Source organism: Chlorocebus sabaeus, chromosome 26, assembly GCF_047675955.1.
Source record: "Chlorocebus sabaeus isolate Y175 chromosome 26, mChlSab1.0.hap1, whole genome shotgun sequence".
NCBI lineage: Eukaryota > Metazoa > Chordata > Mammalia > Primates > Cercopithecidae > Chlorocebus > Chlorocebus sabaeus.
Genome location: NC_132929.1, coordinates 8,969,328 through 8,989,794, shown reverse-complemented (window position 1 = coordinate 8,989,794; position 20,467 = coordinate 8,969,328). Strand labels below are relative to the sequence as shown.

General features: G+C 43.2%; 1 long non-coding RNA gene across 1 annotated transcript; it reads left to right on the top strand.

The window, feature by feature from the left end:
• The first annotated feature begins 6,102 nt into the window (after window positions 1-6,102).
• LOC140710372 (uncharacterized) lies at window positions 6,103-19,896 on the top strand. The gene is made up of 3 exons (XR_012091349.1): window positions 6,103-6,256; window positions 6,748-6,890; window positions 19,813-19,896. It is a non-coding gene; the product is annotated as an uncharacterized lncRNA (long non-coding RNA).
• The last annotated feature ends 571 nt before the right edge of the window (window positions 19,897-20,467 follow it).

Genomic DNA, 20,467 nt, shown 5'->3' with positions numbered 1-20,467 from the left:
AGAGCAAACAACATTAACATTAGTGGTCTTGTGACTGGTGCTTTGGGATAACTTTGTCGTTCCCCTTCAGTGACAGAAGGAGAAACTGAGGTCTAGATTAGATAAGGCAGTTTGGGTGGGACCACATAATTAGTTCGTGGGATTTTGAAATGTTGAGCTCTTTCTAGAATTGTTTGTTATGCCCTCATTGCTATGAGAGCAAGGTCTGTCTCTGTGAGAGGGCAAAGTCCACTTCCCTGGGATTGCTTTCTGGGGTGCTGTTCATATCACTGCCCCTTTTATCCTCCCAGTATTCACTCCTGGTATCTAATCCCACTTCCACCGTAGCTTTTAGCTAGTCTCTCTGACATCCACACACCAGTTCTAACAAACTCCCTTTCCTTGACATCAGCTCTTAAGTCAAAGAAACTCCTTGCTTCTGACTGGCCACATAATGGGAAGGTGAAACCCTAAAGCCGCAGATGATATCACCTGCCACATCTCATGTCTTTTCTTCCCCCCAGCTTGGAGTCCTTTTAAATGGAGCCATCAGAATGTATTCTTTCTCTGCATCTTGTTTCTCTGCTTCTTTTTTGATCACTTCTTCTGATTTTCTAGGTCACACATTGAAGTCATCCACCCACCACAGGGAAAGACAGTGATTTAACTAAACAAAGTAGATCACTCCTTACATGTAACATATTAGGGGGAATGAGAAGGTAAACCTCAGACAATTCTTTCCTTCAAGTTCCTTTGAATCCAGGAGAGAAAACAAATATGTCTGCAGCCCTTTATGAGGGGCCAATGGGGTAAGAGAATTACAAACAACATGCTATAGAAGCGCAGAACTGGAAATGAACTGAAAGGGAATGAGGGAAGGCTTCATGGAGGAAGTGGCATTTGACCTGCAGTTTAATGCTGGAAAGATCTTGTTCTTTAAAAGGAGGCACTTATTGGTTGAACTATGACATCTGGGGCTTTCATTGACTGTAGGTCATAGCAGCAGGACTGGGAAGCTTCAGTGATATTACAGGATACATCTAATGCAAAGCCTGGGTTAAGCTTCTCTTTCTCCTGGTAGTAAAGGGATGGTTCAATCTTTTGAGAGAAGTTAGAGTTAGTAATCTGTGGGCAGTAATATTTCTCGCTGTTGGAGGTAATGCTCCTATGTGTGAATATGTGTATTGCAGATGTCCCCATCCCCGCCGCCCCCTTCCTGCTCCTGTCCCTTCTGCCTCTTCTCCACTCCTGTGTAGTCCAGGGTCAGAAGCAAGCCTCTTTGGGCAGAAAGCTACTGGAGTTATTAAACGCATTTCTCCCAGGTTAAACAGCCCGCAAGCTTTAGTGCCTCGGAATCACTTAGGGGTATTTTATTAAAATGCAGTTTGAATTCAGGATGTCTGGGGTGAACCCGAGATTCTGCATTTCCAATAAGTAGGTGAGGTCAATCCTGCTGGTTTTCCCACCATACGTGGGTGTGATCTTCACTCACTAATTTTACTAGACATGAACTAAGGGGCAAAGAAAACAGTGTAGGGATTGCTTTGGGAGGGAAAAACTCTCCCAAACCGCCTTTTTCCTCTGCTCTCACACCATCACAACGAACATCAACACGGAAGACTTCTGTGACCAAAGGCGTGGGGGTTTTCTCCCCGACACAAAGCAGTATACACCAGCTGGGTGTCCTCCAATTCAGTTGTGACACTATGTACCTGGAGACAGTGTCAGCATCCCCAGGTTGAGGACTCAGTCCCACAAGACCACGCTCTCCACGCCCCACCAGTTGCAAGTCAGGGTTTCTCTGGAACTTCTGACCAACCAGCTTCGAGCTGGGCTTCCCACCACTCCCTCTCTGGGTTTGATGAATGTGCTAGAGCAGCTCTCAGAACTAAGAAACACACTTACCGGTTTATTAAGAAGGATATTTTAAAGAATACAAATAAACAGCCAGATGAAGAAATATATAGCGTGAGGTCTGCAAGGGTCCCAAGCGTAGGAGCTTCTGTCCCCAGGAGTTGAGCTGTGCCATCCTCCCAGCACATGTGAGTTCTTCACCTTCCTGTCAGCCTCCACAGGTCCAGCTCCCCAAAACCCATCCTCTTGGGTTTTCATGGAAGCCTCATGATGTCACCATTCCTTCCCCCAGTGTACAGGGTGGGACCCTCTGTGGGGAGGCTCTTAATACCCACAGTCAGAAAGGTGCAGAAGATTAGAGTCCTGCCTTGGGGCAGATAAGGAGAGGGCAGGAGAGAGAGTCTGTCCTGAGGCTTGGCCCTGAGGCCTAACACACACTGCACGTAACAAAAGACCAACAATGGCTATGGGAGTTATGAGCCAGGAACACTGAATGAAAATTATATGTATTAATATACATTAACATTAATTATATATGTATTATATATATTAAAATATATGTATATAATAACACAGGAATGAATGGCGAATCCAGTGAAATCCTACTTACCCCGGGGTACTTCAAACGAGAATGTGTAAATAGTACCTCAAGCTCCAGGTGGGCAGGGACCATTATTTCCATTTTCTTGGTTCCCTTTGATAAGCAAATTGACCAAATTTAGTAATTTCAAATTCATAGGCATTGTGTCACATACTTCACATGTTTCAGAGAGGAACGCATTTCAGTAAGGGTGAGTAGAGACAGCTTTTTCTCTTAGGAAGGCAGTATGGTATATTGTGAAAATGTGGGCCTTGGCTGGGCGTGGTGGCTCACACCTGTAATCCCAGCACTTTGGGAGGCCGAGGTGGGCAGATCACTGGGTCAAGAGTTTGAGACCAGCCTGGCCAACATGGTGAAACCCCGTCTCTACTAAAAACACAAAAAATTAGCTCGGTGAGGCACCTGTAATCCCAGCTACTCAGGAGGCTGAGGTGGGAGAATTGCTTGAACCCAGGAGGTGGAGTCCGTCTCAAAAAAAAAAAAAAAAACGGAAAGAAAGAAAATGTGGGCCTCCAGGTCAGAATGATTTGGGCTCAAGACTTTTTCTTAAACATGCAACCTCAAGTGAGTCATTATCTTCTCTAGTCCCAGTTTCCTCAGCCTTGAGGTGGTGATAACACCTACCCTGCTGGGTGGTTGTGAAGATTAGTAATTTTGTTGATAAAGTGATCTCTTCAAGTATGGTCCAGATTGAGTGTTCTCAGCTAGGCTGTGTATTTCCATGAGGAACTGGGCTTTATTGAACTGGATATCCCCAGAGTCTAGTACACTAACATATACCAGGCACTTAGTAGCTGTTTATTTTTTCATTTTTTATTTTTTATTTTGAGACAGGGTCTAGCTGTGTCACCCAGGCTGCAGTGCAATGGCTTCAGTGATCCTTCTGCCTCAGCCTCCCGAGTAGCTAGGACTACAGGCATGTACCACCAACGTCCAGCTAATTTTTTAACATTTATTTTTTGTAGAGATGGGGTCTCACTGTGTTGCCCAGTCTGGTCTCAAACTCCTGGGCCCACGCAATCCTCTCAGCCAGTAACTGTTTATTAAGCAAGAAGCACATAAAAACTCCCCTAACAAGCTGGGCATGGTGGCTCACGCCTGTAATCCCAGCACTTTGGGAGGCTGAGGCAGGCAGATTGCTTGAGGTCAGGAGTTCAAGACCAGCCTGGATGACATGGTGAAACCCTGTCTCTATTAAAAACACAAGGAATAGCCAGGCGTGGTAGTGCGTGCCTGTAGCCCCAGCTACTCAGGAGGCTGAGGCAGGAGAATTACTTGAACCTGAGAGACAGAGGTTGTAGTGAGTCGAGATTGTGCCAGCCTGGGTGACACAGTGAAACTGTCTCAAAAAAAAAAAGAAAAAGAAAAAAGAAAAAAAAAAACAACTCCACTAACTTGTTAATTAGTGTATACCTTTGTATTGATCTTATAACCTTTAACTTTATAAATAGCCTTTTTGGGTTTTCTTCTCCTTTCTCTTTAAAACACCTCCTACTCCCTCCCCCTACCAAGCTTAGAGCAAGTACATATTTCCAGGTTTCATTAAAGATTACAGTAGGATTTAAGAATTTCTTTAGAAAGCTGTTGAAACAATGCTGGAGTATGACTTTGGATTAACATCCATTTACCTTTGCAGGACTCAGCTCACATGACCATGATATTATTTTGTGGGTGGACTTTAAAAGATTTCTACATCAATTAAAATCTAGTTTGACTTAAGCCCTGCAAACATTTACTTCCTTCCCAACAATAGGAAATCACAGCTCCCTTCTATGAGCAAAGCTGACTTGCAATTGCTCCTAACACATTTCAGAGGTGATGCTTCACTCTTAAAGGTGCTTCTGAGGCTGCAGTTTCAAGAAGTCAGTAGTGTGAAAAAAGTGGATCCCTCTATGACAATTTTCAGGTAAAAAGAAAAAAGCATCAAAGAATTAAGAGTGGTACTGAGGCTTCTTCTTCTTCTAACTGATGATGATGATTTTTAGACAAGAGATGTACTGACCTCGTATTGACTCTGCTCCTAACTACCAATGTGACCCAAGGACAATGACTTGAACTTTGGGAGCCTCAGTTTTCTTATCTGTAAGTGGAATGTACAAGGGGAAGATGTGAGGATTGAAGCAGATAACGTATATAAAGTGCCTATGGAGCTGGGCACAGCACTTCACAATTGTAATCTCAGCATTTTGGGAGGCTGAGAAGGGAGGATCGCTTGAGTTTAGGAGTTTGAGACCAGCTTGGGCAATATGGCGAAACCCTGTCTCTACAAATAAAAAATTAGCGGGACATGGTGGTGCATGCCTGTAGCCCCAGCTACTCTGGAGGCTGAGGTGGGAGGATGGCTTGAGCCAAGGGGGTTGAGGCTGCAGTGAGCCAAGATCGCACCACTGCACCCCAGCCTGGGTGACAGAGTGAGACCCTGTGTTAAATAAACAAATAAATAAAGTGCCCATCAGTGTTCGGCTAATATTATGAGTAAGAATAAATCAGAGTTCCCATAAACTATCATTTCTAGAAAAAAATTAGTGAAAGGAATCACCTTAAAAATACCTTCCAAATTTTTTCCCATTTATCTATTATTTGAAAACAGAATCTATTCAGGACAAAATTCTATCTTCAAGTACCAAATGGGTGATACAGTTTGCATTTATCCAAAAACAGATTAAAGACAATGCCCTTTCTAGCCTACCTACTTGGAAAAGATCTCAGTGTCACTCAAATCACATTCCAAATCTCAACGACATTAAGGCCTCAAATCCTCTTACGAAAGGTTTGAAGGTAGTTCATTTCAGTAATGATTAGACACTTGGGGACAAAACAGTACCTTGGCATCAAGGTCTGTACTGATTCACCAGCCCAGAAATAGCAGTAACAAGATCTTCAGCTCTGAGGCGTTCAAATGAGCAGATAAACTCCCTCGTGAGGCCCAGGCCTCTTGACATCCGGACTCATTCTTTCTTTCCCCGATCGCCAAGGGTCTTGCCCATTTCTCAGCCTAAACCTATTTTGCATTTAATTCAAACTAGTCAAAGTAACTTACCCGCCATTCAGCAGTTCTGGTTAAAAAGCTACTAGGAGGCAGTGTAGGCGGGAGATGCGAGGGAAAAGGCTTCTGTCAGGGTTTGGGGCTTATGTGTGGATTCTTGAGTTCTCCTTCTCTGTTCCTTTTAGCACTTAAGATCAAGAACGGCTAGGCTGAGGGGGCAGGGGCCAGGCCACTGGAGCGAAACGGCCTCGCCGGATCTGGAGGCGTGGGAACCTCGGGAATAGTGGGGAGTTCCAGACCGGTTCCCTTCCCCCATCTGAACAGGTCCACAGCGTGCGCCTTGAGAGGCGCTCGGAAACAGGCAAGCTGGGGACACGTAGCGAGAGACTGGTTGTTGCCCTGGCTGTCCGTCTTAGACCTAGCTTAGCGACCACCGCCTTCAATCCCGCAGCCCGGATCAGACCGTGCCAAAGGACAGCACTGCCCCCCAGCCAGGCCCAACGGCTCGGCTGCTGATTGGACACCGCCGCCTCCCGCCCCGCCTCCCCAGCCACCTCGGGCGCCGCTGCACGTTTCCACTGGTCTGGAGCCCTGCCGATCAGTTTACTGCTCACCTCCCCCAAACAGCTCGTCGGGCCGGCGCGTGCTAGGAAGGCGGGGCCTGTGGCCTGTGGGGCGGAGCCTCGGTGGAGGTCGGCGCAGCTGCCCCTTTGGGCTCTGGCTCTGGACTGGAGCGCAGCATCCTCCCTGCAGCCGCCACGGCTGTTGCCGTAAGTGATCCTCCTGCCTCAGCCTCCTGAGTAGCTGGGACTCCCAGCCTCCCGAGTACTGGTCAGGTAAAGAGAGTCTTGTCTGTTCTGCTGGCCATCTGCCCGTCTCTTCTTCCCAACCAAAGGCTGCCTGCCCCGCCTTCCCCCGTGGCTTTCAGGGTTCTTGGAATGAGGCATCAACTCTATTTACCCCGCCTGCTTATCTTCCCTTCTGTGTCGGTTCCTCCAGCTCCCTCACCAAGCTGCTCCCAAGTGCGTTGGTGGGCCCTCCGGGTCATCCCAACGCTCCTCACTACGGAACTCCTGTCGTTAACTCTCAGGTCCCAGCCCCCTTGACCCGCCAGTGCAGTCTCATTCCCAGCTTGGCACAGGAAAAGGTGGAGGGCGGAAGGGCGGGGGAGGGAGAGATGCAGCGCTTTTTTTTTTGGAAGCTGGATGTGTTTAGCGCAGAGGGGGAGCACCACAATGGGATTGGATTGGGAACAGAAGCAGCTTCATGACTGTGGTCGGCAATGACTAGAATGGTATCTGTTGCTGCTTTGTGCTTGTGTTTATAGGTGACATTTACCATCACCGTTTTCTTCTTTCATCATCATCACCATTGCCACTACCACCACCTCCAAGGCCACTACCATCACAGCATCTCTGTTCTTCCATCAGAGCTCTTCAAGCTCTGTAGAGGCAGATTCTCTAAAGGCATGTAAGTGCTGACCGCTCCTCCAGCCCCCTCCCCCACCACCAAATAGCGAACAGTACCCTTGCCCCCTGAGGCCAGAGCCAAGCCCTCATTTAACTCAAGGACAAGTAGCTGGGAGCAGAGTGTGAGCTGGGAGGATTTTCCTTATCCTCATTTGCAATTGAGATTGCCAGAGAAAACCCTTTATTTTAATCATCCACATTTCTGCTTGCTGTCTCCTGGAGAGTTCCACGTTAGCACTCACACACCCTGAATGAGCTGAATACGGAGCCTGAACCTGTGGAAAAATGGGAATTTCAGTCACGGAGAGGTGAATGTCCAGACCCAATCCTTTAAGAAGACCAGGTCGAGTAGCAGACAACCTGACTTTCTGCCACAGTAACTCCAGCCGTACTAAAGCATGTTTACTATTCATGTTTGCATATGGGACAAGTGTCTTCATCTGCTATGCCACCTTCTGTATGTGTTGGTGGGGTGGGGGTGGGGGGCGTCTAAATTCCTGGGAGAGAGAATTATATTCTGTTGTCTACACTAGGTAGCATCTTATAGGCACACCAATGGGATTCAACAACCGTTGCTCAGCTGTTTCTAGGGCTTACTGCAAATCTCTTGGATCACAGACTTATTAACCCTTTTTTGGGAGGGAAAACAGTAAAGCAGAGAATTGCATACCAGATTAACTGTCATTGTGGAAGATGTTGCTTCCACAATGAATCAATGAGGTCTCAGGTCTTCTTGATCAGATACCTAAACACTAGTCTCCTTTCTCTCAGCTGTGTTACGGTCCAGGAGCAGGACCAATGAATAGTTAGATATATTGCAGGAACAAAGAAGCAATGGCCTCAATGGAGGGAAACAATGGAGAAGAGTTGCGAGACAGTATATTGTAATGGCTAAACTCATAAACCTGTCAGACATAGGTTCACATCCTGGACCAGCCACTGTCTAGCTCAGTGATTTTTGCAAGTTCCTTGCCTCTTTAATTTTAATTTCTCATCTGTAAAATAGGGATAATACTACCTGTCTCTTAGGAGAAGATGTGAGGATTAAATAAGATAATGTAGGTAAAATGCTCGGTAGTTTCTGGCACGTAAGTGGGGATTTTATGGTAATTGCTATTAATAATACTAGCCAAGAAGGATAATAAAGGCCAGTCTCTGGCCCTAAAAATTATGCAATTTTTCCATTGTCTTTATCCTTTTTAGTTGTCAGAGCTGATGCAAATGGGGTATGGTAGTCTTCAGGTTCCTCATAGCACTACATCTTAGAGGGGTTCCACTATTGAACCCACCTGTGTTTGGATAGGCATTTCTCTCAGCAGCCTTCACAAGTACTTAGCAGATTCTTAGTTGAGATACGTTGAAGATGCAGCTTTAGAGAAGATTTCCAGGCCTCTGGCCCTATCCTAGACTGTTTCTTTCTCACTGGTGTTCAATGCACTGACTGATTGATGAAGTCTTTGTCACAGGCTGAATCCTGCCTAGACTAAACGCTTTGGCCTTGGAAATGGGGTCCCATAGGACCTATGATTATGATTGTCTAAGGGTAGCTCTCATATCCTGGTCATCCTCCCTTTTCAGACATAAAATTGGTGGAGCTGTTCCCAGAGGAAGAGGAATGGGGGCAGACTGGAACTTGATACGATGATGGTAAATATTGTATCCTTGATAGAAAATTGGGAAATCCTTCTCTCCTGTCTCATATACCACGCCTCAAAGTCTAGTTTTATGTTAAAGTTTTGGATTCATGCACACCATCCCAAGCTGTGGTGTGTTTTAGATGATCTTGCCTTTAATGGTTTTCTTATTAAAACTTTATTTGTATCAGTGTGAAAATTCATAATGGATATTTCATATCTTACAGTGATGCTACTGTTGGTAGTATGACCATGTTTAGGGGTTAGTCATAATCTCTTGTTGGGACCTGGTTTTAATAGCAGCTATTATTTTTACATGTACATAGTCTTTGTCTTAAATATCAGCTTAATTCTCAACAGGTCCCAGCCTGTGTTGACAGAATTACAGCTGTTAATCTGATTTGCCTGATCTTGCAGAGATGCTAAACCATGGGAATTGTATTCTCCTGCAGCAACTATAAACTTGCACCAACAGGCTGGCCTTGTGGAGGAACTGAAGCATCTCTGTATTTAGTGTCTGTGCTGAAGTGCTGACAAAGCATCAACCCGATGCTTTGTAAAATAGTAATTACTAAAGCGGGGAGGAGAGTAAAGAAGGAAACGAACCTCTTTACCTTGTCAGCGTATAAAAGCAAGGGTCTGAGAAATGGAGCATTCCCTCTCACTTACGTTTCTCAAGTTCCCTGGCTAAGAGCAAAAAATCTTCCAGAGTAATCTGAATTTCTGTATTTACGCTTTCCGCAAATACTGCCTTAGTGCATGTGTGAGGATGGGGGAGAGAGAAGAGAGTTGATCGTCCTTGTGGACATCCTTACCTCCCCACTGCCCTGAAATGACCACGACCTCTGTAATGCATCTCTCTAGGAAGCAGACTACTAGTTAAGTTTTTTTTTTCTTTAACCAACACACCTCCTATTTCCTTAACTTGATACTGACTTGTTTGATGTTCCATCTTGTTAGAACTATGCCTGTCTCTTCCTTGTAAAGTGTCATAGGCCACTGCTAATGATGAACACCTTTCAAATTAAATACTTTTTTACTGTGGTCTTCCACGTGACAGGCTATTGGGGAAAATATTTTGGAGGTAGCCAGGACTTTTTAACATTCATGTTTGTCATCAGGATCTGGGCATTAATGGAGGGGATCTGGGCATTAATGTAGCAGGGACAGCCAGAATGCTGACTGGGAGGATAGACAAGGCTGTAAAAGTGGGGTAGGAGACACCATTATGATGCTGCTGCCACGATCTAGTGCTCACACCCCTGCCACAGGCTTTCCAGTACGAGTGCTCTAGTTCATGTTTTTGTTAAAGAAGCTCAGAGAACATCCAGAAGTGCGTCAGACAGCAGTGCTTGTTGTTAAACACTCCTTTAGCCACAGTTGCCCTGTTTTTCCTTTTCCCACGTGAGTATCTATCCACATTCATCTAGGCCTAGGTGCTTTCTCCAATGAGTCCTCTGTGAAACATAAGGAAAAATATGGACCTTTCAAAGAGAAAGAGAACTGTCTACTGATTAGGAGAAGCCCTCCCTGGTGATTCACTCACCATAGTAATTTTGTGAAACCTCATCGTTTCCAAAATCTTAATATTAGCACAAATGGAATTCAAAGGAAATTGAATGAATGCCATCTTTTGATCAGCACACAGGTGACTGTAGCACTGTCTCAGGTTCTCTAAAATCTCTTCTTTAGAGTTTCAAGAACTCTTTTCAGTCTCTTCTCAGTAGAGAAGATAATACTTCTAAGTATTAAAGAGCAGAGTTTTTGCTCTTTGCTATTGTAAGGATTGCTGAGCCAGAATGGAGAAAGCATTTGGGAAGAATTGCTGTCACAGTGTTTAATGGTCTTCCTCCTCTGTGAGTATTACAACTGGGCAAACATTATTATGTTTAAATGTGTTCAGTCCCCAAGAGGCAGTGAGTAAAATCTTTGTTACCATTTTCAAAGTGTGCACTGCTGCTTTGATCTCTTCACTGACCGAAAGCACATCTCTATGGCCTCAGACCTGTGCGTACTAATAAAGCTGATTTCTCACCGTTACACCGTGGAGTCCATGTAACTTGTTGATGTTCTATTCTGAGAAAAATGTCTTCAAAGTCTATTCCAAGGGCAAGACTCAAGTGAGCATGAATTGTATGTTTTCTCTGTGTCCGTCCTTGGCTTAATACAGAAGACTTAAATTCCTTTCTTTGGTTATGTAATCTGCTGGTTCCTCTGTGAGGTAGGTAAATGATGCTGTACCTCTCCTGCAGATGAGGAAATCAAAGATCATAGAGGTTAATGTGTTTGCTTAAGGGGCGGGCTCTCAATGGAATCTGGATAGTATTTACCTGCTGGGCTTGCATTCTATTTTCTATCTGTGCTCTAGTAAGCCTAAGCCACAGAGAACATTCCTGGCTTTATAATGTTTTAAACTTTCAAAGCAGGATAAACCATAAATAAAGTTCAGTATGCTGGGTATGAATATAGTGAAAAGCAAGAGTTGCTTTTTTTAAGCATTAAAATTATTATACTTTCTCTTTTTAGATGAGGGCAGCCACTTTACAAAATTTTCTAAGCCTAGCTCATATTTGGAGAGCTTTGCAAATAATGTTTTAAAAGCCCACAGTTCTGCAGAAAATGGATTTCATCTACAGAATTGGCATCAGTCCTGTCCTTGTTTGCCAATGTCCCCATCGCTCTTTATTTCTATTTCTATTGTAGCATCCTCTACCTTCTACTTACAGGAGAATAGCTGGGCTTTCCCTCTTTCCTATCCATCCAACCCCAAGTAAATATGAATAAAACATATTGCACATAATGGAGGTACTGGCCTTGTGTTAAGATCACTCTCTGATTTATTTTCGGCTGGTCCTAATTTTAAGCTCTGAAAACATAATTTAATTCTAATTTTCATGATTATTTGAAGAACTGAAACTCCGTGATACCACAGTGTCTTACGGAAAACTATGGTAGGTTGAAAAAAAAATAACCTTAATGTTTTTTCAAACAGCAAGCAACAGCAACTCTTATGCCCAAATTTTCTCTAGTTAAGGGACAAGGTATTTTTCTAGTTATACAGTGCAGAAAACTGAGATGGAAGATTAAAAGTGACTTGCCCAAGGTTACACACGGTCAGTGGCACAGCCAAGAATAGATCCGGGTCACCTGACTCTCTGGGCTTTGTTCATTACATCACTCACCTTCTCTTTAGGAAGTAACAGCCCTGCAACCTACGGAAATGAAGGCAGTCAACTCTCAGACTCAGTTTCTAGGTCTTGACTTTTTTTTTTTCCCATCTTTTGTGAGAATGTATCGATAGCTGCCACACTGCAGCACCATTAGCTAAATTCAGGAACTTAACATAATTTATTTAAAAAACCACAAAATTCTGATATCGTAGTCCAAAACTTGGCAGATGATAAAGCAAAAGGGAGATGTAGCTGAAGACTCCAAAGTAGTTGTGTAGGGAGCTTCTGCTTGAACCAAATCTAAGAAGGAAGAAACACACGGAAGAGGGAAAAAGGAGATAGAGTCTAAGACTATATCTATAAAGGCATGACATGGACCCAGGGCAACAGCTTCAGGAACACTAAGGTCATGAATAACAAGAGGATTTGAAAAAATGCGAAGTCGACTCTTTTTTTTTTTTTTTTTTTTTTTGAGACAAAGTCTCCCTCTGTCGCCCAGGCTGGAGTGCAGCGGCGTGATCTTGGCTCACCGCAACCTCTGCTTCCCGGGTTCAAGCAATTCTCCTGCCTCAGCCTCCTGAGTAGCTGGGATTACAGGCGTGCACCACCACACCTGGCTAATTTTTTTTTTGTATTTTTAGTAGAGACGAGGTTTCACCATATTGGCCAGGCTGGTATCGAACTCCTGACCTTGTGATCCTCCTGCCTCAGCCTCCCAAAGTGCTGGGATTACAGGCATGAGCCACAGCGCCCTGCCAAAGTCTACTTTTTAAAAAGAGGGCTTTTAGCATTTCAATCAGTGCATGATGTACAAATCCAGCTGCTTGAAAAAGATGGGCCAAATTCACAGACAGCGAGGAAGCAGAACTACTCAATTTTCATTTTGTTCCTGTCATTTTCATTCAAGCCTTGCAGGTAAGAATCTCCATCTACAAAGATAGGTATATGAAAATTGTCTCTATTTTTTAGAAATCATGTTCATTTCTATTTCAAGCCTTTTCTTTCTGGAAAGGTGGAAAACTTAACCTCAGTCCTTCTCAGTATTTATACTCTCCATGGAGTTGTGTCAAGGCTCCAGGGGACTGACATAGTGCCATAGCATGGGAAGAGGGACCTTCTGCTCATTGAGGCATCAGACTGCACAGGTTACTCTGTAGCACCCAGTAATTCTGCTCTCCCAGCTCTCTCAGTTGTAGTCATCTGTGGCTGTGTCCAATTGAAGCTTGACCCACACAATTCTTTTGTGGACATTTCCTATGGTTCCTTCTTACCTAGATATAGCACACAGGGCTCTAGGGTCATGTGACCTCTCTGGGGACACTGCCAGGAAGTAGGGCCCGGGTGCCCTTCCTCCAGGGTCCACAAGCCTCTTGCCTTCCTTTCCCAACAGCCTTGGGGAGATAATTCTTTTTTCAGGGTTCTTCAGGACTCTTTATGTGGGTAAATCTCACTCCTTTTTACATCCTTCAAGAAATGCTGTATGTTCTGAGAGTTTCGAATTTTGAGAAACACAATCCCGGAATAATCACAGGCTATTTATCTTTTTCTCCTTACCACATACCTCTCCTGATGCAATGAATACCAATACTGATACCTGCCTTAGTGGGGGTTAAGCAAAGGGGAAAATACAAGGAGAAATAAAAGTAAACGTAGATTGATATCCATGTTTCTGAACATTACTTTCTTTTAGAAGTACAGCAACTGGGGATGTCTGCCTTGTTCACATCTACTTTCTTTTCTCTAGGAATGACTCCAGTATATATAGGTGTGGGGTCCCTGTAGACATGACTCTGTTCCTGGGCAGGACTATTAAACCAGGGATCTGGAAATCTGATCCAAGGTGGGCCAGATGGAATGTCTTCCCCAAGACTGGAGTTTGGGGTTGAAGGACTGCATTGACTAAGAGTCACTGGAGTTAAGTCACAGTAAGAGAAGTGCTCCAGGGAGATACCTGTGAGTCCGATGCAGAGGCCACCGGAAGACTCTGCTTTCTCTTCTTCCAACTCTTGGCCTTTCTACTCTTTCTTTGATTTTATGAAACTGCCCATGAATTTCATGAGATTCAATATGCTTCTCTTTTTGCTTAAGGTAGCCAAAATCAGTTTCAGTTGCTCACAACCAAGAGAAACTTAAGAATGGCCTTCAAATTTGCAAAGAAAGAAAAACATGATGAAGAGGAAATGGAAACTTAAGATAGGTGAAGAGATAGTAAGAATCTGGCAGTTTAAGGTGTGTTTTTCTAATAATTTAAAGTGACAGTTGCAAGAATTGTATTTGTGATTCTGGAAAAACTTTCCCTTTTTTTTTTTAGGAACATTTAAAACTGTCGGCACTGCTTTGTAGCAGGGTCATTGACAAACTAGAGAACAGACAGATGATATGTAGGATTTTTGAAGCCGAACACGCTTCCATTTGAGGGCTTGCTGAAGGGCCCGGGATGGTTTAGTCAGCATAAGAAAGCGTGTCAGGAAACATGATTTGTGGTCAGTTGTTTAAAGGGCCATTGGGCAGGAAAGGAGTTGGATATACTCACTGCCGCTCTGGAAGTGAGAAAAAAGCACCAGTGAAAATAAATGAATGGAAATAGATTTTGACTTAGAAAAGGAGAGTTTTTTTTACATTTAGAGCTGTCTGGAAGGCCGTGAGGTTTCCTTTTGAGGCAGAGAACTCTTTGCAATAGAAGAGCTCGAGGTGAGACTGGAGAACCATTTACAAGGGTTACATTGAAGGAGAGGGCCCAGCCTTGGGAAGCAGGTGGGATGAGATGAATAACGTCTAAGTTTTCTTTAAATCTAAGATTCCATCATTTTCCCTGTGACTATTATTAACTCGTAGACCAGAAATTCCAACCTACATTTTTATAGAATTTAATAGGCATGAAAGCATTTCATGAATGTAGTTTTATAAAAAACTTCTTCCTGACTGGGCACAGGGGCTCACGCCTATAATCCCAGCTCTTTGGGAGGCTGAGGTGAGAGGATCACCTGAGGTCAGGAGTTCGAGACCAGCCTGGCCAACATGGTGAAACCCTGTCTCTACTAAAAGTACAAAATTAGCTGGGTGTGGTGTCACATGCCTGTAATCTCAGTTGCTCGGGAGGCTGAGGCTGGAGAATCGCTTGAACCTGGAAGGCAAAGGTTGCAGTGAGCCAAGATCGTGCCACTGCACTCCAGCCTGGGCAATAAGAGTGAAAGTCTGAAAAAAAAAAAAAAATTCTTATTTCATTAAAAAAAAAATGAATACAAATTTTCATTGAAAGAAGACATTTCTAAAAAGTAAAGGAAACAAAAATTTACTTTCTATTCTCTAAATTGGAATTAACAGTAATTAAAATTTTCACAGGCAGTGTTTCACTCAAGTAGAAAACATCTTCTGTAATATTAACATAATAATACAAAACCCAGAGAGTACTGAATTTCTACAAGAAACGATAGATTGCTTGAATTATTTTAAGGACTCAATAGGAGTACCAACTTTTCTCCCAAACTTTTCCCAAATAAATGAAAAAAGATATTGCCATGGCACCTAAACAGGTAGCTCAGGTATTTTATCGACAACCGCCAAAATATTACAGCTATGCAACTGTTGTGTATTTTAAATTATGGTTCTTAACTTGGGGGTAAGAACTGGATTACTCTAGTTTGTCACTTACCACAGCAAGGAGATGCTAACATTCAATAATCACGCTTTAAACAAGGAGGACAAGAAATCCACTTAGTTTGAAAATCCTGATCTTAACGACCCCATTAGACATAGTGTGATGTCGTGAAGCTTTTCATAATCTCTTGCTCTTTATGTAAAAACCTTTAACAATGTAAGCACACATGTAACATAGCATATTAGCTCTTTATTAAGTGGATTACATTTCTAAAGAGCATTCAAAATAATACAGTCTTTTCTGCTTTGTCAACTGGATTCTCAAGAAATTTACAGGATATGATTTGCAACATAAGTAAAAAAAGGTCTAAATTATAGCTGGGCACGGTGGTTCTCACTTGTAATCCCAGCATTTTGGGAGGCCGAGGTGGGCCGATCACTTGAGGTCAAGAGTTTGAGACCAGTCTGGCCAACATAGTGAAACCCTATCTCTACTAAAAATATGAAAATTAGCTGGGTGTGGTGGCGCCTGCCTGTAATCCCAGCTGTTTGAGAGGCCCAGGCACAAGAATTGCTTGAACCTGGGAGGCAGAGGTTGCAGTGAGCTGAGACTATACCACTGCATTTCAGCCTGGGTGAAGGAGTGAGCCTGTCTCGGGGGGGAAAAAAAAAAAAAGATCTAAATTAAAAGGAAAGAAATTTACTCATGGATATAGAGTCTGATGTGAATTTTTTTAAATCATTTTTGAAATGTAAAAAAGAATAAAATAACAATGATCTATATTCCTAGCAGGAAGAATTAACTACATCTTGCCATATTTGTTCTTTAGAAAGTGTAAGAAATACTTTTTTAAAAAATGACGTATGTTGATTACAAGAATTCATATAAGGTATTACGTTACAAAGATAAACTTTAAAAATAATCTCAAATACTATCATTCCAATTGTTAACCTTAGGTAATATCATTTCAGACAGCTGTCTGTCTGTGTCCCTATATTGTTCAGGTTATAACATTCCATTTTGTCCTGAGAATATTTTGAGAGTTATTCAGTAGTAGCTCTATGCTTAAATGAATTTAGTGCATACAACTTCTGGGTATGCTATTTTTGCACTTTACTTTCAGTTCTTCCTACTGTTTGATAAATGTCAACCCACCGATTTGACACAGTCATTCATAATCCCCACTACTTTGGGTCTATGAAATTATGTAACCCATTATTACTAATTCACTAAAATGTTATTGAGTGTCTACTCCGTGCTAGGCATGATTGAACTACAGAAATTTGATGTTGAGTAACACACAGTCTCTGTCCTCAAGAAGTAAGAGCAATCAACATGTATTAAATGTCTCGTGTGTTAGTTCCATGAGACACATTTTGGTATTTCTGTATCCTCAGTGTCCATCGTAAGGACTGGCATTCCACAGGCCCTCAAATAATACTTGTTTAATTGAATGAGCATTTATGTGCCATTGACTGTGGTAAGTGCATTAAAAGTTCTATCTAATTTTATCTTGACAACAACCTATTAGGTAGGCATTTCTTTTCTCCATTCTATAAATGAGGAAGCTGAGTCTCAGTAAGTAATATCCTAAAGTTATACAGCAGGGTTTGATTGTAAAAGTCATTCTCTTTTCATGACAGCAGGCCTTGGTCATTTATGGTGGAAGTAATAGAGGAAAGAGGCACGTGAAATGCTGATTATAATACAGTGGTGTAAGTCATAGGATGGTGTATTTAAGGTCTAGAGGGGAAGAGGCTGCTTGGTATTGAATCTTCATTGTACCATTCATTAGTTTTCTGACATTGAGCAAAGCCCCATCACTACTCTAAGCCCCAGTTTCCTATCTGTAGAAAGGGGTTAACAATGGGGGAATTAAATGAAATAATTCAGGTAAAATGTTGATCACAATGCCTGCCACAAGTGCTCAAGTAATAGTAGCTGTTAATGCTATTTTTGTAGAGTGCTTTGGATGCTCAAAAACAGGAATAATATTTTTTCCTCCTGGATTTCCAGGTAGGTGACATTTGTGGTTGGGCTCTGTTGAAAACACAGGACTTCATCCTGTTAGAGGTGGTAGATGGCGCCTAGGCAGAAAGAGAAGCATGAAACCTGGAAGGAGAGATCCCACTGAGATGCATGGTATCTGCATTACCCTATGCAACTCCTAACACTTCCTTCCTTCACTTGTATACCTCGAGGGTGTCCAAACAGGAGTATCTGTGTTTAGAGAGGCTGACTCGAAAATAGACCATCTTATCTTACTGGACCATCTTCCCACTGAGTAGGTGAATTAGTCAGTGTCTGTACAGAGCCGAAGAAATGTGAGGTGATAGGGCAGGTTTAGGGCTATTAGTCCAGGAGGCCAGGGGCCATTCCAGGCCAGCTTAAGAGCAATGGATGGCCCTAAAAATGAGCCGACAGCCTGCCTTAGATTCTAGGACAGTGTTTCTCAAACTTTTTTTTTTCATTATCCCTGCTTTATGCATGAAAAGAGTAAGATTTTCACCCGTTTCTAAGAACCCACTTGAATGAGCCAGACTTCAGAGGGCCTCTCAGGTAAGTTGCTTTCTGCAGCTAACCCTAGAGTTGAAGGCTCCTGGTGCTGTTACAAAAAGCCACTTTTTATTATGCTTTCAGTTGTACTGCCAGTGATTCTGTCTAGAAAAATAATCTTGGCTCTTACATTAACCTCCCAACTGGCCTCTCTCTGCTTCCAGATCTGCCCTTTTGCAATCTATTTTCCATATGGCAGTCTGAGTGACCTTTTAAGAATATAATCATGGGCCGGGTATGGTGGTTCATGCCTGTAATCCCAGCACTTTGGGAGGCCGAGGCAGGTAGATCACCTGAGGTCAGGAGTTGGAGAGCAGCCTGGCCAACATGGTGAAACCCCATCTCTACTAAAAATACAAATTATTAGCCAGGCGTGGTGGCAGGCACCTGTAATCCCAGCTGCTCAGGAGGCTGAGGAAGGAGAATCACTTTAACCTGAGAGGCAGAGGTTGCAGTGAGCTGAGATCATGCCATTGCACTCCAGCCTGGGCAGTAAGAGGGAAATTCCATCTCAAAAAAAAAAAAAAAAAAAAAAAGAAAAGAAAGAAAAGAATATAATCAGATCTTGTCTCTCCCCAGTGTAAAACTCTTCAATAGCTTTCCATTGAACTTAGAATAAAATTTGGACTCTATATCACAGCCCCGAAAGTCTCTCTGATCTGACTCCTACCCATTGCTCTAATCTCATCTGATGCCATCCTGTGTGCTGGGGAAGGTGCTTCCACGTGCAGAAAAAAGCCATCGGGCAGAAAGCTGTTTGCAGCGAGCAGCTTTTGGTGTGTGGAGGTGATGTCAAGGTATATGGTGGGCACTGACAACAGTGGCTACAGCTCCCAAAGGCCATGGGAGAGGGTTTGTCTGCTTGGAAGAGGCAGGAGAGACATCTCAGAAAAAGTGACAGTTATGGAGCTGCTATATGAAAACAGTTAGGGTTAGTAAAACGATCTGAAAATTTTTTAGAAGCAAAACTATGTGAAAGACAGATGGTATCATATTCCATGCAGGAGGAACATCATGCAAGGAACCCTTACAGCAGAAGGGAGTGGCCTTATGTGAGCCCCCAAAAGGGAACTGGCTGGGGCGTGGTGCAAAAATTAAGCCGGAAAAATCAATCGACCGCATGGAGCCTTTCAGGCCATGATAAGGGCTAAAATCTGTCTTAAGAGCAGGAGAGGCCAGACGTGGTGGCTCATACCTATAATCCCAGCACTTTGGGAGGCCAAGGCTGATGGATCACTTGAGGTCAGGAGTTCGAGACGACCCTGGACAACATGGTGAAGTCCCTCTTTACTAAAAGTACAAAAATTAGCTGAGTGTGGTGGCACTTGCCTGTAATCCCAGCTACTCGGGAGGCTGAGGCAGATGAATGGCTGAAACCCTGGAGGCGGAGGTTGCAGTGAGCCGTGATCACACCACTGCACTTCAGTCTGGGCAATCAGAGCGAGACTCTGTCTTGAAAAAAAAAAAAGAAAAGAAAGAAAAAGAAAAAGCAGCAGGAGAGCCTCTGAAGAGATCTGGCTGTGTGTGACTAACTGAGGCACGATGTGGCCAGATTTGTTTTAAATGATTGCTCTCATTGCAGTGTGAACACTAAGTAGATGAGCATACGCAGGCTTACAAGGATACAGGATGGCCAACTGGTACTGACTTGCCTGCAACTTTGCTGGTTTCAGCACTGAAATGTCTACATCCTGGAAACTCTTCAATCATAGGCAAACCAGCATGGTTGGTTACCCTATACTATGCAGTAGTTTAGGTGGGAGATTAGGGTTATCTCATGGAAGAGGCAGGATCGTCTGTTCCCTAGTCTTACTCCAGAAGACCTTAAAGGGTCAGCGTTGTGATCCCCAATTTCTGAAAGCCCCTTCAAATAAGCTACCTAATAAATATAAGAAACACAGCAACACATACGCACCTAATGTGCAAATTACTTCAGGTAAGCCTTGATTTTCTTTTTTTACACAGGCCTGGTGGCATCACGTTTTTCACATCTCCACATCTGGACCCTGCCCAGGCGAAGGCTGATCTAGGTAAGAAAGTGGACTAAGTCATGGCGGCGGCTTCTGCTTGCTGCGCTCTGGCCCTGGGCTTCCATGCAATGTTTTCACCCACAGCTTTCTGATTCCCGCCTTGTTTTTCCCCCCACGTTGTTATGTTAATTCCACTAAAGCTGCTCTTTGACCATGCTGTACTACAGAGCAGATTAGTAAATTCCAGCTGTCCCCTAAATAAAGTAAGTATTTCCGCTCCTGATTTCAAAGCTGCCTCCCAGCTCCTTGCTTATCTAAGGCTTTCTACTTTTTTCTAGTCACTCAAGGCAGAAGACTTTTGTTACCAATCAATCGAAAAGAATCAAGGAAGGAATGCTACTATTTCTATTCTTATTATAAATAGCTAACTGGGCCCACTATGTGCCAGGCACTATTTTAAACACTTTCCTTATATATTTGTTAATATTTGTATTAATAAGTGATTCACTCATTGGACAGATTTTTATTGATCACCCATGATTTTCTAGTTAATCTCTGAAACATAGGACATGGCAGTGAACAAAACTCTTTTCATGACAGTTACATTCTATAGTTGTGGGGAGAGACAGAATGTAACCATTAGACATATA